The sequence below is a fragment of the Mesocricetus auratus genome, unplaced genomic scaffold (genome assembly GCF_017639785.1).
Source record: "Mesocricetus auratus isolate SY011 unplaced genomic scaffold, BCM_Maur_2.0 Super-Scaffold_15014, whole genome shotgun sequence".
Classification (NCBI taxonomy): Eukaryota; Metazoa; Chordata; class Mammalia; order Rodentia; family Cricetidae; genus Mesocricetus; species Mesocricetus auratus.
This window is the reverse complement of record NW_024429186.1, coordinates 76,261,185-76,279,678: the sequence shown is the minus strand read 5'-3', so window position 1 is coordinate 76,279,678 and position 18,494 is coordinate 76,261,185.

The following is an 18,494-nucleotide window of genomic DNA, read 5'->3' as shown; positions in this document are numbered from 1 at the left end:
TATATATCATCTATCTGTCATAAACACTCACACACACACATACACACACAACCAGTTGAGTTCATTTAGTTTTGCTTGTGTGTGTATCTTTCTAGGGGATGGTAGGCTATCATGGAGGTCATCTGTATAGAACACTGATTCTTTCTCCTTCAGCCTGTAAGTGACTATAACTCTCTACAGATGAAGCATCATATATTTGTAATCTATATCGCAGGGTCTATTTGTAGGCCAGGAATAAATACTGATCTACTCTCCAAGGTCCCACAGATTGCTGAGGCCTCATCACTGACACGCAGGTTCAGGGGTGGGGGGTGTCTGGATCAGTTCCATGCAGGCCTCTCAGTCTGGGATCCATGTGTTGCCCCTTGTTTAGGACATCTGCCTCTGTGGATTGGCCAGCCTGGACTTGATTCTTTGCTCATCAATCCTCTTTGCAACTGGTTTCCAGGAATTGAGTTTGATTTTGAGCTGTGGGTGTCTGCCTCTGCATCTGTCAGCCACTGGATGAGGGTTCTATGTTGGCATATAAGATAGTCATCAAATTCATTATCATGGGAGGGCATTTAATATAGCCTTAATGCCAGTTGGTGTAATTCTTGTAGATCTGTGAACATCTTTCTAGTGCCAGGTCTCTCTTCCAACTTATAATGGCTCCCTCTATAATGGTATCTCTCATCCTTCTCTCCTCTATTCTCTTCCTGCTCTCTCATGTCCTCCTACCTCTCCTCTTCTCCTCCTCTCTTTTTCCCATCTCTCTCTCCCCTCTCCTCTGCACCCTGCTCCCAATCCAATTAGGAGATCTCCTCCCATAACCTTTCTCCAGGTTACCATGCATATCTGTCTTAGGGTCCTCCCAGACTCTTTGGCGGTGGGACTGTATGCTGAAAATCCCCTGATTCATGTCTAAAATCTATATATGAGAGAGTACATACCACTTTTTGTCTTTTTATGACTGGGTTACTTCACTCAGGATGGTTTCTTCTAGTGCCATCCATTTGCCTGCAAATTTCAAGATTCCATTTTTTTTTTGCTGAGTAGTACTCCATTGTATAGATGAATCACATTTTCTCTATTCACTCTTCTGTTGAGAGGCATCTAGGTTGCTTTTATGTTCTGGCTATTGCAAATAATGCTGCTATGAACATAGTTGAGCAGATGTCCTTATTGTATAAGAGTGCATCTTTTGCGTATATGCCTAAGAGTGGAATTGCTGGGTCTTGTGTTAGGCTGATTTCCATTTTCCTGAGGCATCTCCATACCCATCTCCACAGGGGCTGCACAAGTTGGGATTCCCACCAGCAGTGGAGGAGTGTTCCCCTTTCTCCACATCCTTTCCATCATAAATTGTCATTAATGGTTTTGATTTTAGCCATTCTGACAGGAGTAAGATGTTATCTCAGAGTTGTTTTGATTTGCATTTCCCTGATGGCTTATGATGTTGAGCACTTTCTCAAGTGTCTCTCAGCTATTTTAGACTCCTCTATTGATAGTTCTCTATTTAGTTCTGTACCCCACTTTTTAATTTGATCCTTGGGTGTTTTAGAGACTTGCTTCTGGAGTTCTTTGAAAATTTTGAATATTAGCCCTCTGTCAGATGTGGGATTAGTGAATATCTTTTCCCATTCTGTGGGCTGTCTTTTTGTCTTGTTGACTGTGTCCTTTGCTTTGCAGAAGCTTCTCAGTTTCAGGAGGTCACATTTATTAATTGTTGATATTAGTGTCTGTGCTATTAGTGTTATGTTCAGGAAGCTGTCACCTGTGCCACTTTCTCTTCTAAGAGCTTCAGTGTGGCTGGATTGATGTTGAGGTCTTCGATCCATTTGGATTTAAGTTTTGTGCCTGGTGATAGGTATGGATCTATCTGCTGCCTTTTACATGCCAGCATCTAGTTACTCCAGCATCATTTGTTGAAGATGCTTCCTTTTTCCGTTGTATAGTTTTAGCTTCTTTGTCAAAGATCAAGTGTTCAAAGGTGTGTGGTTGATGTCAGGGTCTTCGATTTGATTCCCTTGGTCTACCTGTCTGTTTTTGTGCCAATACCAAGCTGTTTTCACGATGATAGCTCTATACTAGACCTTGAAGTCAGGGATGGTGATGCCTCCTGAAGTTCCTTTACTGTACAGGATTGTTTTGACTATCCTGGGTCTTTTGTTTTTCCACATAAACTTGAGTATTGTCCTTTTGAGGTCTGTGAAAAAATGTGCTGGTATTTTGATAAGGATTGCATTGAATCTGTAGCTTGCTTTTGGCAAGATTGCCATTTTTACTATGTTAATCCTGCCTATCCAAGAGCATAGGAGAGCTTTCCATTTTCTGGTATCTTCTTTAGTTGCTTATTTTGAAGACTCAAAATTCTTGTTATACAGGTCTTGCACCTGTTTGGTAATTATTACCCCAAGGCATTTTATGTTGCTTGTGGCCATTGTAAAGGGCAATGTTTCTCTGATTTTTTCTCATTCCCTTTAATATATACATATTAGGGCTACTGATTTTTTTGAGTTACTTTTGTATCCTGCCACTTTGCTGAAGGTGCTTATCAGCTGTAGGAGTTCCCTGGTAGAATTTTTTGGGTCGCTTACATAGACTATCATATCATCTGCAAATAGTGAAAGTTTGACTACCTCCTTTCCTATTTGTATCCCCTTGATTTCCTTTTGTTGTTTTATTGCTATAGCAAAAACTTCAAGTACAATATTGAAGAGATATGCAGAGAGTGGAATCCTTGTCTTGTTCCTGATTTTAGAGGAATCTCCTTGAGTTTCTCTCCATTTAGTTTGATGTTGGATGTCAGTTGGCTGTATATTGCTTTTGTTATGTTTAGGTATGTTCCTGTTATTCCTAATCTCTCCAAGACCTTTATCATGAAGGGGTGTTGGATTTTGTCAAAGGATGTTTCAGCGTCTAGTGAGATGATCAAGTGTTTTTATTCTTTTTCAGCTTGTTTATATGGCAGATTACACTGATGGATTTTTGTATGTTGAACCATCCCTGCTTCCCTGGGATGAAGTCTACTTGATATTGGTGTATGATTTTCTGAAGTATTCTTGGTTTGCCAGTATTTTATTGAGTATTTTTGTATCAGTGTTCATGAGGGAGATTGGTCTGTAATTCCCTATCTTGGTTGTGTCTTTGTGTGGTTTGGGTACTAAGGTAATTGTAGCCTCGTAAAAAGAGTTTGGCAGTGATACTTCTGTTTTTATTGTGTGGAAAATTTGAAGAGTATTGGTAGATCGTCCTTGAATTTTTGGTAGAATGTTGCACTGAAGCCATCTGGCCCTGAACTTTTTTTGGTTGGAAGGCTTTTCATGGCTCTTCTATTTCTTTAAGGGTTATAGATCTGTTTAAATTGTTTATCTGTTCTTGATTTAATTTTGGTAAATGATATCTATCCAGAAAATCATCCATTTCCTTTAAATTTTCCAATTTAGTGGAGTACAGGTTTTCAAAGTATGACCTGATGATTCTTTGGATTTTTCCAGTGTCTGTTGTTATGTTCCCCTTTTCATTTCTGATTGTGTTAATTAGCATGTTCTCTCTCTGTCTTTAGGTTAGGTTGGATAAAGGTTTGTCTATTTTGTTGATTTTCTCAAAGAACCAATCTTTGTTTCATTGATTCTTTGTATTCTTTTCTTTGTTTCTAATTCATTAGTTTCAGCTCTCAATTTGATTATTTCCTGGCATCTTCTCCTTTTGGGTGAGTTTGTTTCTTTTTGTTCTAGTGCTTTCTGGTGTTCTGTTAATTCTCTAGTGTGGCAATTCTGCAGTTTCTTCATGTGGGCACTTAGTGCTATGAACTTTCTTCTTAGAGTTGCTTTCAGAGTATCCCATAGGTTTGGCTATGTTGTTTCTTCATTTTCATTGAATTCTAGGAAGCTTTGATTTCTTTCTTTGCAAACGAGTGAGGCAATTGAGCATTGTTCAATTTCCATGTGTTTGTGGGGTTTCTGCAATTTGTGTTGACATTGAATTCTAATTTTAAGCCATGGTGACCTGACAAGATACAGTGGGTTATTCCAATTTTTTTTATCTGTTGAGGTTTGCTTTATTACAACGTATGTTGTCAATTTTAGAGAAGGTTCCATGTGGTTGCTGAGAAGAAGGTACATTCTTTTTTTTGTATGGAATGTTCTATAGATATCTTTTTTACCCAATTGGGTCATATCTTCTGTTAGTTCCTTTGTTTATTTGTTAATTTTCTGTTTGGTGGACATGTCCATTGATGAGAGTGTGGTGTTGAAGTCTCCCACTATTAGTGTGTGGAGTTTAAATGTGTGATTTGAGTTCCAGTAATTTTTTCCCAAATGTGGTTGTCTTTGTATTTGGGGCATAGATGTTCAGAATTGAGACTTCATTCTGATGGATTTTTCCTATGATGAATATGAAATGACCTTCTTCATCTCTTTTGATTAATTTTAGTTTGAAGTCTATTTTGTTAGATATAGGATAGTTACACCACTTGCTTCTTATGCCCTTTTGATTGGAAAATCTTTTCCCAACCCTTAACTTTGAGGTAATGTCTGTCTTTGAAATTGTGGTGTGTTTTTTGTATGCAGGAGAAGGATGGATTCTGTCTTCATATCCATTCTGTTAGCGTGTGTCATTTTACAGGTTGTTAAGACCATTGATATTCAGGGATATTAATTACAATTGATTGTTGATTCTTGTTAACTTTGGATCTTTTTTTGGTGGTGGTTTTGTGTGTGAGTTTTCCCCCTATTTCTGACTTCTGGTAAAGTAAGATTATCTATTGCCCATGTTATTTTGAGTGTAGTTAACTTCCTTGGGATGGAGTTTCCTTTCTAGAACTTTTTGTAGGGCTGGATTTGTGGATATATACTGTGTAAATCTGGTTTTGTCATGGAATATCTTGTTTTATCCATCTATAGTGATCGAGAGTTTTCCTTGGAATAATTGTCTGAACTGGAATCTGTGGTCTCTCAGTGTTTGTAGAACATCTATCCAGGATCTTCTGGCTTTCACAGTTTCCATGGAGAAGTCGGGTGTAAATCTGATGGGTTTGCCTTCATATGTTACTTGGCCTTTTTCCTTTGCTGCTCTTAATATTCTTTCTTTATTCTGTATGTTTGGTGTTTTGATTATTATGTAGCAAGGGAACTTTTTCTTTTTGGTCCAGTTGGGTGTTTGGTAAGCTTCTTGTACTTTTAGAGGCACCTCCTTCTTCAGGTTGGGAAAGTTTTTTTTTATATATTTTATTTTCCAGTTTAAATTTAGATAAGAAACGAGGTTGCTTCACAAGTCAGTTCCAGGTCCCTCTCCCATTCCCTCCCCTCCTCCCGTGCCCTCCCCCCAACCCCCCCCCCCGTTATCCCCTCATTCCCCCAGGGAGGGTGAGGCCCTCCATGGGGGTGTCCATAGTCTGTCATTTCATATAGGGCAGGGCCTAGACCCTTCCCCAAGAGTTCAGGGTGAGAGTGCACCTCACATTGTTCTATGGGAGTCCAAAGACCGTGTATAGACTTGGGATGGGTACTGATCTGCTGCCCAAGGCTCAATAGATTCCCTAGGCCTCCTCACTGACACCCAGATTCAGGGGGTCTTGATCAGTCCCATGCTGGATTCCCAGGCTGATGCCTGGGATTCAAGAGTTAACCTTTGTCTGATCAGCTGTTTCTGGGGGTTAAACCAGCCCAGTCTTAATCCCTTTGATCATCAGTCCTCCCTCTCTGTTACTGGCTTTCTTGAGTTCAGCTCAGTACATAACCAAGGGAGTCTGCCTCTTCTTCGATCAGCCACTAAATGAAGTTTCTGTTTCCCAGACTCTCTGGCCATAGGATTGTAGGCTGGCACTCCCCAGATCTATGTCTAAAATCCATATATGAGAGAGTACATGCCATGTTTCTCTTTTTGTGACTGGGTTACCTCACTCAGGATGGTTTCTTCTAGTGTTATCCATTTGCCTGTGAATCTCATGATTCCATTATTTTTTTCTGCTGAATAGTACTCCATTGTGTAGATGTACCACATTTTCTCTATCCACTTTTCGGGTGAGGGATATCTAGGTTGCTTCCAAGTTCTGGCTATTACAAATAAAGCTGCTATGAACATAGTGGAACAGACATCTTTGTTGTATGAATGGGCATCTTTTGGATATATGCCTAAGAGTGGAGTTTCTGGGTCTTGTGGTAGGTATATTCCCATTTTTCTGAGGAATCTCCATACTGATTTCCAAAGTGGCTGAACCAGTTGGCACTCCCACCAGCAATGGAGGAGTGCCACCCTTTCACCACAACCTCTCCAGCATAAATTGTCATTGGTGTTTTTGATTTTAGCCATTCTGACAGGAGTGAGATGGTATCTCAGAGTTGTTTTGATTTGCATTTCCCGGATGGCTAAGGATGTTGATCACTTTCTCAAGTGCCTCTCAGCCATTTTAGACTCCTCTATTGAAAACTCTCTATTTAGTTCTGCAGCCCACTTTTTAATAGGGTCCTTTGGTGTTTTGGAGACTTGCTTCTTGAGTTCTTTGTAAATTTTGGAGATCAACCCTCTGTCAGATGTGGGATTAGTGAATATTTTTTCCCATTCTGTGGGCTGCCTTTTTGTCTTGCTGATTGTGTCCTTTGCCTTACAGAAGCTTCTCAGTTTCAGTAGGTCCCATTTATTAATTGTTGATCTCACTGTCTGTGCTACTGGTGTTATGTTCAGGAAGCTGTCTCCTGTACCAATTCGTTCAAGGGTACCACCCACTTTCTCTTCTAAGAGTTTCAGTGTGGCTGGATTTATGTTGAGGTCTTTGATCCATTTGGACTTAAGTTTTGTGCATGGTGATAAACATGGATCGATCCGCATTCTTCTACATGCCAGTCTCCAATTATGCCAGACCATTTGTTGAAGATGCTTTCTTTATTCCATTGTATATTTTTAGCTTCTTTGTCAAAGATCAGATGTTTGTACGTGTGTGGGTTAATACTCGGGTTTTCAATTAGATTCCATTGGTCTACCTGTCTATTTTTGTGCCAATACCAAGCTGTTTTCAGGACTATAGCTCTGTAATAGAGCTTGAGGTCAGGGATGGTGATGCCTCCGGGCGTTGCCTTGTTGAACAGGGTTGTTTTGGCTATCCTGGGTCTTTTGTTTTTCCATACAAAATTGATTATTGTTCTTTCAAGGTCTGTGAAGAATTGTGTTGGGATTTTAATGGGGATTGCATTGAATCTGTAGATTGCTTTTGGCAGGATTGCCATTTTTACTACATTGATGGAAAGTTTTTTTTAAATGATTTTTGTTTCTATGTTTTCTGCACCATTGATCTGGGTTGATTCACCTTCTTCTATACCTACTATTCTTAGGTGTGGTCTTTTCATGATATCCCATATTTCCTGGATATTTTGTGTTAAGGATTTGTTGGATTTAAGACTTTCTTTTGTCAAGGAATCCATTTCCTCTAGTTTATTTTCAGTACATGAAATTCTTTCTTCCTTCTCTTATGTTCTGTTAGTTATGCTTACATCTGTAGTTCCTGATTGTTTATTCAGCTTTTTTAGTCCCAGCATTACCACAGTTTGTGTGTTTTTTATTGTCTCCATTTCAGTTTTCATGTCTTGAACTGTTGTAATTGTTTCCTTCATCTGTTTTATTGTTTTTTCTTGTTTTTCATTTAGAGATTTATTGATTTCTTACATTTTTGTATTGTTCTTCTATTTCTTTAAGGGATTTTCTCATATCCTCTTTGAGGACCTCTATCATTTACATGAGGTTGTTTTGAAGGTCATTCTTCTGGTTTGGATGTTCATGTCTTGCTGGTGTAGAGTTTCTAGACTCTGATAGTGTCATACTGGTTCTTCTGTTGTTGGCTATGTTTCTATATTGCTGTCTTCCCATCCCTTCTTTCAGTGGGAGCTCGCGGGGTCTCTTCCTCTCTTCCTCTCCTGGTGTGTTTTGGTCTAAGGATCTCTTCCAGTGCATTCAAGCAGGTCTAATACTCCAATGGGTCTCCCTATGGGTGCAAGTCGGTCCAAGAAACACTCAAGCACTGGCAGAGATCGGAGGAGACTGAAGACTCAAGCACAGGGCAGGGGCTGGTGGGGACTGACGGCTGAGGAGTGGCCAGAGTTAGGGTGATCCTTTCGGGTGAGGCGGGTCCTCTCTAGGCACAGCAGGGGGATGTGGGGAGTTGGGGACCAGAGCAGAGCCCCACTCACCTCAAGCACTGGGCAGGGACTGGAGGGGACTGAAGGCTGAGGTGTGGCCAGACTCAGGGTCCATTTTTTCTTTTTCTTAAATACATATTCCTATACACATCTCTTTGCTGACATGTGGACAAGGTGCCTTTTCATAAGCTTTGACCACTTTTTTGTTGTATATTTGCCTTTTCATATAAATTTGTAAGCATTCCTTTTTTTAAATATCAATTGTTTTATTTATTTATTTTATTTTATTTTCCAGTTTAAATTTAGATAAGAAACAAGGTTGCTTCACAAGTCAGTTCCAGGTATGTATTGCAGTTTTAGTCTTTTGAGATGTATGTGAGTAGTGATTTTTTTCTCTTGCTATGTTTATTGAGTCTGCATGTGTGATTTGTAATTGTTCTTTGCATACTGATGTGCATCCTGTATCTCAGTACAGCAGGATAGGTCTTGGGATCCCTGGGGTGTGGCAATCCTGGGCAGCCTTCTGCAGGTCAGGCTGAGAAAGTGTGAGCATCCCATTGCACAGTGGAGAGAAGGCCATCTCAAGTGCCAAGTTAGCCCAAGTGAAGCAAAATGGTTCTTCCTGGGTGAAGGGACACAAGTGTCTCAGTCTAGGAATACACATAACTTGCTTTCAAATGTTTGTGGTGTGTGTGTTTGTGTGTATGTGTGTGTGTGTGTCAGAGGACAACTTGCAGGACTTTCTTCTTTTTTTCCCCTCATGTTCTCTGAGGTTAGAACTCAAGTTATCAGGTTTGGTATCAAGTGCCCTTAGCCTGGAATTGTCTTGTTGGCCCAGGATTACCCATTCTTTCAGATGAAAGCAAAGTGCAGAAATGCCTTCTTCATTCCACGAGAGGGATGCTACCCTTGTCTGTCACCAGACCTCACAGTAGCGTTGTTGTTAGTCTATCAACAATGAATGTCTGATCATGTTGTCCTTGGCAGTACTCTCTAGTAAGATTGAAGTATTAAACTCCTTGGCAAGAAGCCTAGCAGAGACCCTGAGTGTAAACCTGTGCAGACATTTTCTCAGTACCAGCTCTTTTGTACCCTGAATTTAATTTCTTAAGACATAAATATGTATAAATATGCCTACAAATATACTATCTCATTATCTTCAAGCTTGCTATCTGCCTGCCTCTGACTTCTTAGCTTTTCCAATTCACAATAATGAGATGGAAATTAATCTTAAACTAGCCATATTTGTTTCTTCTTATTTTTCCTATCAAAAGGTTTATATATCAATGCATTTTCACTATTGACACAACAGTGTTTCAGATTCACCAGTGAGTTCCTGACACCTACATTTGACATCTATTTCAGTGCTTTGGACATTTAGATTAACGCATTATAAGATATTTCTTAAAATTAAAGGGAGGAGTGGTAGATTGCACCCAGTAAGCTATTGTTTCTCTAGCTTTATTATATAATATGAATCACTGAATTCTTTTTAAAAGTCCAAATTTTTGTTTATCATTTTTTGTGGGTTGAAAGTCGACACTTATCTTTATTAGCATACCTTACAAATCATAGGTTTCATCAGGACAATTTCGAATATTTATGTCATGTGTTTGGATGATAAGTATCCCTATTGCCATATCTGGTCACTTCTTCCTCATCCATCATATTTCGAGACAGGGTTTCTCTGTATTGCTTTGGAAGCTCTTCTGGAACTCTCTCTGTAGACCAGGCTGGCCTTGAACTCACAGAGATTTGCCTGCCTCTGCCTCCTGAGTGCTGGGGTTAAAGGCATGCACCTCCAATGCCTGGCTCATATCATATATTTTTAGAATGCACATTTTAAATTTCCTGTCTGTTTATTTGTGCATAGTGTATTTTTGTTATGATGTTTTTACATATGTACAAATGTATTTTGATCATATTTACCCTCTACCATTACATTTACTGCCCCCCCATTTCTTTTCTCTTTTCAAATAGTCCTTCAATTGTTTATTTCGTTTTTAATTTAACTTCTTCATATAACAAAAACTGAGACTTTTGTGTTTTTGAATCTGACTTACTTCATTTATGATCACATTAAGTAAAGTTGCATCTAACTTTCAGGTTCATTTGAATATGTATAAAATATTTTTATTTAGTGTGTCTTCAAATGAGTAAGAGTGAGTTTCTGTGACATTATTGAGAAGAGCATGAATAACACAGGCTCCTTTTTTTTTTACTTTTTTGTCTCTCAATTCCCATGGTTTCAGTACATAGTAATCAAATGAAAACTTGTTCCCCAATGGCATCTGTTGAGTGAATGAACACCTTAGGTTTGTTCTGTAGACGTGCTACCTCTAGAGTCCAGAGGTAACAGGGAGAGAGAAGCAACATCAAGCATCGAGAGCATTGGCTTGACTGCTTCTCAGGAGGTGGTAACTTCACACAGATCCTTTTCACCAGAGAGAGAGTAATCTTTATATAACCAAGCAGTGAAACACAAAGAATGGCATTCATGATTCTCAAATTTTGAGATTGTTTCAAAGACCACCATCTTGCATTTATCTAACAGGAAACATCTGTGCTCTAGAACCAATGTATGAGCAATAACATCTATCCTTGTGACATTCTCTAATGGACTGATAAACCGACAGTACATGAGTCTAATAAAAGAATGTAGTGAATAAGTTGGCTAGGAACCAGACTCATGTCTTTTTTGGGGGGTATATTTACTGGATTAGAAAATTCAGAAAGACATTTATTGGTATTGCACATTTATGGTTAAGGCAAAATGCAAGGAAGGTTGTGAGGCAAGTGGGACACAAAGTCTCTGAACTCCTCCCCTCTCCTAGTGACTTGATGCTATCACTGTTTCTGCCATGCCTTAGTGACCCCTGCCTCCCCCATCTGCAGCCCCATCTGCCCTCACCCTTCGCTAACTCTCCTGGTTGCATTCCTTTCTGATCCTTTGCATTTACTCATTTTGCAGATTTTCTTCTTTGGCTCACATTTGTTAAATATGGAGTAAAAAGAGTAAGATTCACTGTTAAATACATTTGAAATTAAAGCCTTTCAAATGCACTATAAGACAAGTTCTGTAATTTAGAAGAAAAATGTTAACAGTTCATTCAATTGCTGTTAAATTAGGCAAATAAAGTGGGATATTTTTAAGATAGTTACACATGATTTTTAAATTAACTATTCAATTATTTGAGCTAGAGTAAGTATGTAAAACTATGTCAGCATATCAATTTTCATAAATATGTTTGCACACAGAATTCTATTCCCTTGCCCTCTCTGAGCAGAGTTAATTACACATATGTGAGTTACAGTTGAGAAAGCCTAATTCACAGAAACTTGGATATTGCTGGTATGGGAATTCTCTTGCTATAGTATTTCTAAGCTTTCACAGTTTCATGTAAAAATTGTAAAACAATCTAATGACTGATATTTAAAAGTATAATGTATATTGCAGTTAAATTTTTATTTGTTCTTTTAAAGATTTGTACATTTTTAATTTTTGAGATTATAATTTAATTATTCTTCTTCCTTACATTTCCTCTCTTCAAATTCTCCCTCTCTCTTTTAAATTCATGGCCTCTTTTTGTTTTTACTGATTGTTATTGCATAACCATAAGAATATGTATTCCAAAATATAACCTTTTTAAGTCCATGTAATATTACTTGTAAGTATGTTCTCAGAACTGACCATTTAGCACAGGATAGCCAATTGGTGTGTTTTTCCTTGGGAAGGGCCACCTGTCCTGTTCCCAGCTTCACTCGATTGCCTCTCCAGTTCTTATGTTTAGTGAGTCTTAAGTCTAATTAGAGAGCCATTGGAATATACATCATTACTTTACCATTAGAGTTATCATGCCATGCTAGTTGCTGGTGTCACTCATAGGTGTCACAGGTGGGTAGGGCTATTGATTCCTTCCTTCCTTCAGATGCTTGCATGGTGCCCTCTCGGCCCTGTTTCTGAAGTGCAAAGTAGCTTTCATCCATAGGGAGTTACCTTTCATCTCTGGAGGGTAACTAAGGGCAATATTAAGAGGCTGTATATTTTGGGAGTCTCTTAGACAGACCCAGCCAACAACCCGCAAGAAGGCTTCTCATGTCTCATATTTTTTGGGTTGGGTGGTCTTTGACTCTTGAAGGTAGCACCCTCTTCCCATATGAGAAGTATTCATTGTGGTAATTCGAGTGCAATTGACCTCCATAAGCTCATAGAGAGTGTCACTATTGGAGATATGGCTTTGATAGAGTGGATATGGCCTTGTTGGAGAAAATATGTCACTGTGGGGGCAGACATTGATGTTTCCTGTGCTCTAAGCACTGCCTAGTGTGTCCGTTGCCTTCTGATCAAGATGATATTATTACATGCTTATGGTGGCCAAGGAGTGGAATGTGGTAATTTGAAAGTATTTGGTCCCCATAACCAAAGGGAATGTCACTGTTAGGAGGTGTGGCCTTGTTAAAGTAGGTGTGTCCTGTTGGTCAGAGGAAGTGTGTCATTGTGGGAGTGGGTTTTGAGGTCTCTTCTGCTCAGGCTTTGCTCAGTGTGACAGATAGCACACTTCCTGTTACTTTCTGATCAAGATGTAGCCAGCACCTTATCTGCATGCCACCATGCTCCCTACCATGATGATAATGGACTAAACCTCTGAAACTGCAAGCCATCACCTCATTATATGTTTTCCTTTAATAAGAGTTGTTGTGGCTGTGGTATCTCTTCACAGCAATACAAACCATGACTAAGACACCTACCATGTCTAGTTTTCACTGCCTAAATATTCTTGAATGAATGATTTTCCCTGCAGGTCTGCTGATTTACCAGGTACTACATGGTTAAGAAATTTCTCTCTCTCTCTCTCTCTCTCTCTCTCTCTCTCTCTCTCTCTCTCTCTCTCTTTATCTCTCTCTCTGTGTGTGTGTGTGTGAGTGTGTGTGTGTGTATGCCTAACAGTTGTCAATAGCTCCACAGCTAGGGGTGCAAATTTCCTGTTTAACTCCCTTCCCCCAATTCTGGGATTTGGGCCAACTTGCGCTAGCAACTATGATGAGTTCATAGTTGTTGCTGCCCTTCGGTGTCCAGAACACACTGATTCCTTGTAGTAATCTACCACCTCTGGCTCTTACACTCTTTCCACGTTTTCTTCTGTAATGCTTCCTAAGACTTGTCAGGAAGAGTGTTTTATGTATGTTCCATTTAGGGCTGAATGTTCTACTGTCTCTTATTTTTTATAAATTAGCCAGTTTTGGGTTTCTGTGTTAATCAATATCTATTGCAAACACAAGCTTTTCAGATTAGCACTGAGTGATTCATTGGCCTATGGACTTGACAATAAGTCATTTAGAGTTAGTTTCATGCTATGTACCAGAATAATAGTAGTAAATTCCCCCCTCGGATTTATGACCTGTCTAACCACAGGGTCTTAGCCACATAATGGTGTCAGGTATGGATTCATCTTGTGGGGTGGACTTAAGTCCAGTTGGAAGGTAGTTGGTAACTCTCAGGGTGTTCCTGAAACTGTTTTACTAGTGAGTATGCTTTGCAAGGCCACAATTCACAATTTGTTGCTGGATAAAGTTAATGATTACTTTTCTTCTCTTCTGGAAGCATACATAGCATCATTCCACACTATGGATGCTAGCCGATAAGGGTGAAGTTTGCAGACAACTGCCAGCTTGATTTCATGATTCCCCTATATTTGATGACTCAGGTATGTGGTAGCTACAAAAATAGTAAAGTTCTAGAGGGCAATGGCTGCCATAGTAGAGAAATCAGAGTACTCTGCAATGTTTGAGTGCTATGTAGTTTTTTTCCTTCCAAACAGAAAGAATCACTATAACTAACATTAGAATTTACCATCAGTTAGTTTCTCCGTTAACAAGTAAGTTGTGTCATTTGATATCCTGAGTGGAACTAGGTACCTACCTTTTAAGCTTTTTAAATCTCTGCAACTTTCCTCTAATTTGTGAAATTCTGCAGGGTCGTCCAGCCCCTTCTTTTCTGGGGGATGACAGAGGCCTTGATTTGACTGTACTGCAGTCAGGTTTTCCCTCCCTTGTAATCACAGCATTCCTACAGACAACAGTTTGTTATCCCAGTCCCATAAACATCCTTTTTCTCAGCACCTGGCCTGAAGAACTTGATCAGTGAAACTATTGAGTTCACAGGAATGAATGTGAAGTTGAATTCAGGTTAAATTCTAACTTGTGTTGTCCACTAAATCATCACTCTTAATAAAAATATACTGAGCTGTATTTAAGACAAATGCATTTCCAAGTTCAATCAGGAACATGATCCTGAACTCAGATGGGCCGGTTTTGAAACATGCTTCTAACACTTACTTGCCATCAGGAAGTTTGTTTCATTTCCCTTGTCTCTGCCTTAATTGAAAATGAGTAAAGTAGGGTCCACAGGAGATGCTTTGATGCTAAAAAGAGGAATGTCCACATAAAGGCCTTAGGACAGTACTTAAACCATAAGATTCTCAGTTATTATAACTTCCATCCATTATTTTCCAATTAAACCAGAGAAGAAATTATACATCTCTCTTCTGGACAGCTACACTGTAAGAGCATCAACTATAGAATCTATCCTAATGTATTCTACATTTAAAACAAGTCCCTCACCCCCAAACACATTATCAAAGACAAAAAGTTAGAAATTGAGACAAAATGGATAGTTATGGGGACTTTTTTTACTTCAGAAACTTCTAGGATAAAAACAAAAATCCTTTCCTTCATAATTTTCTTAATTTTAAGCCGATTGTTTAAACTATATTTTTTTTCTAGACAACTATCACCTTAATTAAATTGTGATGATGGTAGGTCATGGAAGATGAGTCCAAGTGTGTGGTAAGACAGAGCATCACACAAGGACATAAAATGTAAGACTATGTTGTGTGTGCATGTGCTTGTGTGTGTGCATGTGTGTGTAATATGCAGAAATATAGCTAATTTGTTCAGAGAGCATACTGTGCTTGCAGAGGAGATGAGATCAGCTTCCAACACTTATGTCAGTCAACCCACAACTGCCTATATCTCTACCACCAGGGGATCTCACACACTTTTCTAACTTCTATACATCCCTGCATTCATGTGCACATACCCCATATGTAAATTAAATACATACATACACATACTCACACATTCATAACCTTTGTTTCATTTGTTTATAAAATAAAAATTTCATCTTAGAAACTAGGTTGAATTTAGAAAAGATACAAATCACAGAGAGGATTACTTGCTTTTTCCAGTATTATCATAGCAGTGTTATCATAACTGAAAAATGAATGTCCCCATAGTTCTATAAATCATTCGCAGATTTTGTATTTCAAAAGTTTTTACGTTGGTATCCCATTTCTCTTCTGAGAACTATGTGGTATCCCCTGGCAAGTTGCTACCCGACATGTTTCTACTGTACCTAAGCTCATTTTTATCAATTTGAAGAAATCAAAGGTCATGAATACATGACTTACATGTTTGCTGTAGCTCTATGTATTATGGACTCCTGAAAGCTTTTATTGTGCATTTCTGAATTAGTCACATGGTAACTTGCACTTAAATAGTTACTTATATTCATACCCATTTATGCTACAGAGCAATATGGATAAAGCAAAGTTTTACTAAATGATTGCTGGACAGAGATACTCCTCATTAAATAGGATTGTGGAGCTTGCCAGGAGGTACTTCCTTATCTAAGAAAAGGGGACTTTAATTCTTGTCCATAGTACCGTACACTAGTAGTTATGTCACTGAAAATGCTCAATATGAGAGTTCAGTGTTTGCGGCAGCATGGAAGATGGGAAAAGTACAGTGCACTCATTAGTCCTAACCTTGGAAGCTGGTGTGATCGACTTGTCCTTGGCCCGTGAAACTAATAGGGCTCCTTTACAATACTTACATTGTGCTTCAGTGTGTGGGCAATCTGATACAATGATGATTTGGAAATGGGGCCGAAGTTCCTGTTCCTTCTATTCAGTTACACAAAAACAAACACTGTTAAAAGCCATGGATATGGGAAAACAGAAATAGAGGACTGATTTTTTTTAAATCAGTGTGATGTAGGGAAGAGGATAAGATGTTTTATTGTTCTGTTCTATTTTCTCATGCTCATTTTGCATTGGTACACAAACATATCTTCATATAAATACGAATTTACACTGGGCATATTATTCCCACATCCCTCCACTCTTCCCTTAGTCCTCTGTGTTCTTATGTCCTAAGTACACATTCTATATTTAGTATTAGTTTTGTGAGACAGACTTAATTTACTTAATACGATTATCTCTAGTTGTATACATTCTTTTGTAAATCATGTAACTTCAATATTTTCATAATTAATTAAAAATTAGCATACAAGCTAGTCGATACCATTATGTAAATTTTGAATGTGTGTTGTATTATATTTTCCTACGCTTTAGTTTTCCCAGCACCATGAACCCTGCTTATAGACTCTTCTCCCAGTGTCCTTTCCATTTCAATGTCCTTTGCTTTGCCTCGCCTGCTTCCTCCTCACCTATCGTTAACACTCCCTTGATCTTTGTGTTAGAGTTTTAGGCTTTATGCACATATAAATCTGTACACACTTGCACAACTTACAGTAGGCTTGCTTTCAGTTCCCAGAACCACATAGAATATAACTCCAGCACTATGAGGGCCAATACACTCTTTTTGACTCAGTGGAACACCTGTGCTCATGTGTACATAATCGTATGCAGACAGACACACATGAATGTACTTGGAAATGCAAACAAATCTTTATTTAAAAGTATTTTGTGGGAGGTGTGTTGACTAGCCAGTAAACCCCGAGGATCTCCCTGTTTCCACTTTCCAAGCTCTAGAATTAGAAGTTGGCACAAACACATTCTGCTTTTTATGTAGGTTTCAGGGAATGAACTCAGGCTCTGACACTTGGAATACAAGCATTTTACTGACCAAGCTCTCACCCCAGCCCTCTAGGCTCTGCATAGTAATCATTCATCTACTGTATAACTTGCAAAGATTTCCTTCGATTCTTTAGAATATATCTTCACTTAGTTGTTTCCTTTGCTGTGCTAAAGCTTTTTAACTCAATGAAATCTCATTTATCAATTACTGACATTATTTCCTCAACGTCTAGAGTCTCATTTGAAAAGTATTTACCTATGCCTCATTCTTGAAGTGAGGCAGTATATTTCCCTCAAACGGTTTCAGAATTTTAGGGAGTAGATTTCCACAAACATTCGGGATGTTAATATTTAGAACTTTACATCAATGCTATGGAGTCTTGCTATCCATACCTTCATGAGTCATGTTGTTTCTGAGTGAAACACTCCAGAATCGGGCCTACCTGCTCATGGCCATACAGTAGTTTAAAAAAGGTATCCCCCATAAGTCTTGGTCATTTGAATACTTGGTCCCCAGTTGGTGGCTCTTTGAGAAACATCATGAGATGTGGCTTATTTGGAGGAGGTTTGTCACCAGAGGGATTTTTGAGGTTTACAAAGCCTCTGACATCAGGCTGCACTCTGTCCACCATTGGGCTGTATCATGTCTGCTACTGGGCTCCACCATCTCTGTCTTCTGTTTTTGTTTTGAGATGTGAGCTCTTCGCTGCTGCTTCAACTGTCCTCCACTGGCTATCTGTGTTTCCCCGTCATTGCCTCTAACCCTCTGAAAGTGTAAACCCCAAACAAATTCTTTCTCCTATAAATTGCCCTTATCCTAGTACTTTATCATGGCAATAGGGAAGTAACAGTGCAGACGATGACTTATTTTGGTTTGTTTATTGCATAAAAATAAAATTACAGGTGCTATGGCCTTTGTTGTCCTTTAAGTAGTAGCTTGTAAGACTGAGGAATCAATTTCATCCTTCAGATTAAAAGTCTCAGATGTCACAGGTACAGGCAGGTATAAGAGAAAGGACAAGAAATTCTTACTTTGCCACTTCCAGCCACATGGACTTGAAAAACCTGCCTCACCTCTTTTGGTATTAAAGTAAATCTAATTCTTATCACAGTTGGATGTTTTTACTGATCTCCAAATCTTCATGCATTTAAAATACACATTCATCTTGTTTCTAAAATGAAAACTCCTCGCCAGTCTTTACCCTGAACACATGTAGTCCAGCACAGTCAGGGTAGAGTTCAGATCTTACCAGACAACCTTTGAAGCCTGCACTAAAATCCAAGGGCTCTTTAAGGTGCTTTTAAATCCATACCTTACACTAGCACTCCCAGCTGTAGAATCTGTCACCTGTTCCCAAACATGGAGTTCTTACTCCTGGGCTTATAACTCTTTCCCTTAACAGATGTTTTTTCACTCAGTTTGACAGCAAAAGGAACCCCAGTGACACTGTCAGCCTCATGTTCTCAGTGGGTTAATGAAATAGGTCAGTTCTGTCTTGCTGCC